The sequence below is a fragment of the Cherax quadricarinatus genome, chromosome 6, assembly GCF_038502225.1.
Source record: "Cherax quadricarinatus isolate ZL_2023a chromosome 6, ASM3850222v1, whole genome shotgun sequence".
Taxonomy (NCBI): domain Eukaryota; kingdom Metazoa; phylum Arthropoda; class Malacostraca; order Decapoda; family Parastacidae; genus Cherax; species Cherax quadricarinatus.
Window position 1 is genome coordinate 10370160 of NC_091297.1, and position 5312 is coordinate 10375471.

The window sequence follows — 5312 nt, forward strand, 5'->3', positions numbered from 1 at the left end:
TCCGCCTCTGAAGGAAGAACGGCGCCTTTAATGTTACCCACTATTATAGAACAAGCAATTGGGGCTAGTACCGCATTGGTCCAACCGGTGAACCATTTAGTTTTCAAGTAACAACATATTGTTGGGAAAGTATTTTAATGACCCGAGTAATCTGAAAGAATAGAGGACACACGAGAGGGTTTAAAGTAAGGGGCCAGTTTGTCCAAAATTACGATGCACGTACATCCAGTGTCACGTAATATGTCTGAGACTTTTATACCATTAACTGTTCCTGAACAGAAGGGTGCTTGGTCATTACCGTCAACAAAACATCTACCAACTTTCTCTATTTTGATTTTCTCTTTCAATTTGATCTCTCTCCTTTTTATCCTCTTTTTCTCTTTCTAACTGCCTTTCTTGGTTCTCTCTTTCAATTCGATCTCTCTCCTTTTTCTCCTCTCTTTTGATTCTCTCTCTTTTTCTCCACTCTTTCTCTTCCTGTCTTTCTTCTCTCTCAATTCTTTCCTGGATCTTAGCACTAATTAAAGCTTCTAAATTCTTCCTCATTATTCCTAACTTACTCCCAGTGTTCATCCAAAACTGGTATTCCTCCATACTTGCAAGAATAACTTAAACTACCAGGGGAAAATGAAATGGATATATCAAAGAAAACAGAGGGTTCAATTCCTGCTCCACTCAAACTGTAAATAAATTGGAGGGTTCGATCCCTGCTTCGATTAAACAGTATGTGTGAATGAAAACGGAGGGTTCTATGCTGGCTCCGAGCAAACAGTAAGTAGAATGGGGTCCCTTGACCATCCAATCTTCTCACCAACAAATCAAGAGTGTCCTATGACAGTTCCCTTGATATAATAAATAGAGCTCAATGAAATAACTTGTCACTGGAAAATCTCGGGTCCCTAGAGTATTCCTCCAAATCGTTTCAAGCTCAAAAATAAAGGTGACAGAATTTGTAGTGATACTGGTCCTGTGGGGAGCAGCAGCAGGATAATACTGCACCACCTCTTGGGGCCCTTAACAACAACAACAGTTTGGTGTGTGTGATGGGCGCCAACACACGGTGTGATTCTCTCCTCCTCTATTTATATATATACATTAGTCATGCAGATTACATGGTGAGTTTAAATATGTGGCCTGTAGTTATAACTTTTCTCTTGACATATGCGAGACATCACCATCCCTGTAGAAGCCATTATTAGATGTACTAGTCATTATATTTTGTTGTTGCAGAAGTACTATGAAGATTCTATGTTCAATAAAGCCTAGAGATAAGGCCTGTGTTTCTATCACAACAATTTATTGAACATAGAATCCTGGGCTACCTGGTGGTGATCCTGCGCTAGACTACATCACAACATGGAGCGTTTACTGAAACCTGAGAGGCTAGACTGTGACCCCAGCTTATCAACGGCTGCTCAGGAATGGAAGCACTGGTTTAAGACTTTCGAAAACTTCTTGGGAGCCCTTCCTAAAGAAGATCTAGATAAACTAAGTCTGCTCATCAATTTTGTGTCACCTAAGATATATGAGGCTATTTCTGAGTGTAATACCTACGAAGATGCTATCAAAACCCTCAAGTCTCAGTATATTAAACCTACAAATGAAATCTTTGCACGCTATCGCCTTGCAACTCGCCGCCAGCAGATTGATGAATCCTTAGAGGAATACTTTCAAGCACTGAAAATTTTAGGTAAGGACTGTCACTTCCAAGCAGTGACAGCTGCTCAGTATTGTGAAGAGTCCATCAGGGATGCTTTTATCAGTGGCCTGCAATCACCAATAATAAGGCAGCGTTTATTGGAGAATAAAACTCTCGACTTAGCCGCTGCCTTTGACCAGGCAAGAGCTCTAGATTCAGCCCAGAAGAATTCTGAAGTATACAGTACCACTCAGCCTTCTCGAGTGGTAAGTGCTGCAATTCCTGACCAAGACTCTTGCAATGAAGTTACTGTGGAACCTGCCTCAGTGACAGCAGCAGCAGGTACGGTGTGTTTCTTTTGTGGTTTTTCAAGACATCCACGTCCAAAGTGTCCTGCTCGTGAAGCAATGTGCCATAAATGCCACAAGAAAGGTCACTTTGCAAAAGTATGTCGTGCTAATGCATCAACAAGAGCTAGTGCCTCCACACATTCCAGTGATCATGCGACTCTAGCAACAGTGACTTCTGCGGCTACTCCAAATTCACTGTCAAAGGCAGTTGTGAAAGTATTCATCAAAGGAACAGAAGTAGATGGTCTTATTGATAGTGGCAGCTCAGAGAGTTTCATCAACCTTGACTTAGTTAAACGCCACTCCTTGACTGTACATCACTCATCAGGTACTGTTTCCATGGCATCAACATCTCTCTCTATTCAGACCTTAGGGTTTTGTAAGGTAAATCTCAGAGTTAATGGAAAGGATTATCAAGATGTACATTTAGCTATTCTGCCACAACTGTGCTCTGATGTTATCCTTGGTCAGGACTTTCAGAAGCTGCATGGTAGTGTCACCTTAACATATGGAGGTGAACTGCCTCCTCTTGTTGTCTGTGGACTTAGCACTTTAAGGGTAGACCCACCAAAGCTGTTTGCAAATCTTACCGCGGATTGCCATCCTATATCAGCTAAGTCACGCCGCTATTCTTATGAGGATCGGATGTTCATTGAGAAAGAAACTCAGAGGCTGCTGAAGGAGGGTATTATAGAACCGAGTGATTCCCCTTGGCGTGCACAGGTTGTTGTTGTTAAAGATGGTTATAGGAAACGGAGACTGGCTATCGATTACTCTGAGACAATCAACAAATTTACACTTCTTGATGGGTACCCTCTACCTCGAATTGATGATACAGTGAACAAAATTGCTCAGTACTATGTGTTTAGCACAATTGATCTACAGAGTGCCTATCATCAAGTCCCTATAAGGAATGAAGATAAACCATACACAGCGTTTCAGGCTAGTGATGGCCTGTATCAGTTTACCAGAGTCCCTTTTGGAGTCACCAATGGGGTAGCCTGCTTCCAACGAATTATGGATTCACTCATTCAGGAAGAGCAACTCATGGGAACTTACGCGTATTTAGATAATGTTACCATTTGTGGCAAGACCCAGGAGGAACATGATGCAAACCTTGATAAGTTTTTGGAAGCCGCCAAGAAGAAAAATATCAGTTACAATGAGGAAAAGTGCACTTTTTCAACTAAAAGGCTTAGCATCCTTGGTTATGTAGTGGAAGGAGGTTCAATATTCCCAGACCCTGAACGACTACGACCTCTACGGGAACTTCCAATGCCTCAAGACAAAAAGTCACTCCGAAGAACTCTTGGTCTCTTTGCTTATTACTCACAATGGATCTACAACTATTCAAGTAAAGTCCGCCCATTGAGTGCTACCACATTTCCTGTGACAAAGGAAGCAGAAGCCGCTTTCCATACTCTCAAACAGGACATTGAAAACTCAGTAGTTAAAGCCATTGATGAGTCCCTACCATTCGAAGTGGAAACGGATGCATCTGACATTGCCATTGCTGCAGTCTTATCTCAGGCAGGACGACCAGTAGCCTTCTTTTCGAGAACTTTTCAAGGATCAGAGAAATGTTACGCTGCTGTAGAAAAGGAAGCCCAGGCCATCATAGAAGCAGTTCGCCACTGGAGGCATTATTTAACTGGTAGACGTTTCACCATAAGGACTGACCAACGGTCCGTGATGTATATGTTCGACAAGAAGCACAAAAGTAGGATAAAGAATGACAAGATATTACGCTGGAGGATGGAACTATCGTGTTATGACTTTGATATTCTGTACCGACCGGGTCAAGAGAACATCTCACCTGATGCATTCTCTAGGTCCCACTGTGGAGCAGCATGTCATGATTTGCAATCACTCTCAGCGCTCCACAAGGCTTTGTGTCACCCAGGAGTTACACGCCTGTACCATTTTGTCAAATCAAAGAACATGCCCTACTCAGTGGAAGATGTGCGACAAGTGATCAGAGCATGCAGAGTATGTGCAGAGTGCAAGCCAAACTTTCATCAGCCAGAGAAGACTCATCTCATAAAATCCACCCAGCCTTTCGAAAGATTGAATATAGATTTCAAAGGACCTCTACCAAGCACAAATCAGAATAGGTATTTCCTTAACATAGTAGATGAATATTCAAGGTTTCCCTTTGTATTCCCCTGTGCAAATATGGCTGCTTCAACTGTTATTAGTTGTCTTTCACAGTTGTTCTCTATTTTTGGTATGCCAGCTTATATCCATTCAGACAGGGGATCCTCGTTCATGAGTAACGAACTCCAGGAGTTTTTGGCTAGCAAAGGTATTGCCTGCAGCAGAACAACAAGCTACAACCCTCAAGGCAATGGTCAAGTGGAGCGGTTCAATGGTACTATATGGAAGGCAGTTACAATGACATTGAAGTCGCGCAATCTACCTGTTCAACACTGGCAAACTGTCCTACCTGATGCTCTTCACTCTATTAGATCATTGCTGTGCACAGCTACTAATGCAACCCCTCATGAAAGACTCCTCAACTATTCACGTCGTTCCTCTACGGGAGCCTCCGTGCCCACTTGGTTATGTCATCCTGGACCCGTTCTCCTGAAGAGTCACCGTAGAATGAACAAGACGGATCCTTTAGTGGAAGAGGTAGAGCTCCTGCAAGCTAATCCACATTACGCCCACATTCGCTACCAAAATGGTGAAGAGACTACAGTATCTACAAGACATTTAGCCCCAGTTGAAATCCCCATTAGTGTGGAATCTCAAGATACACCAATAGATGTGAAAGATGCTTCGTTTTCTCCTGGAAAGCCCCTTGAGACTACCCCTATGGAAATAGAGGATTCTGCTCCAGCAGTTAATCAAACCCCGCTGGAAAATATCGAACCTGGTGGAGAGGCTCAAGGGCTACGAAGGTCGGGACGTGTACGTCGCCCACCTAACAGTTTGGGAGATTACTGTCTCTGATATTTTAGAAGGGGGAGATTGTAGTGATACTGGTCCTGTGGGGAGCAGCAGCAGGATAATACTGCACCACCTCTTGGGGCCCTTAACAACAACAACAGTTTGGTGTGTGTGATGGGCGCCAACACACGGTGTGATTCTCTCCTCCTCTATTTATATATATACATTAGTCATGCAGATTACATGGTGAGTTTAAATATGTGGCCTGTAGTTATAACTTTTCTCTTGACATATGCGAGACATCACCATCCCTGTAGAAGCCATTATTAGATGTACTAGTCATTATATTTTGTTGTTGCAGAAGTACTATGAAGATTCTATGTTCAATAAAGCCTAGAGATAAGGCCTGTGTTTCTATCACAACAAGAGTC

At 42.8% G+C, this 5312-nt stretch overlaps 1 long non-coding RNA gene across 1 annotated transcript; it reads left to right on the forward strand.

The window, feature by feature from the left end:
* The first annotated feature begins 956 nt into the window (after positions 1–956).
* Positions 957–1272, forward strand: LOC138851279 (uncharacterized). The gene is made up of 2 exons (XR_011391117.1): positions 957–1115; positions 1231–1272. It is a non-coding gene; the product is annotated as an uncharacterized lncRNA (long non-coding RNA).
* Positions 1273–5312: the final 4040 nt, after the last annotated feature.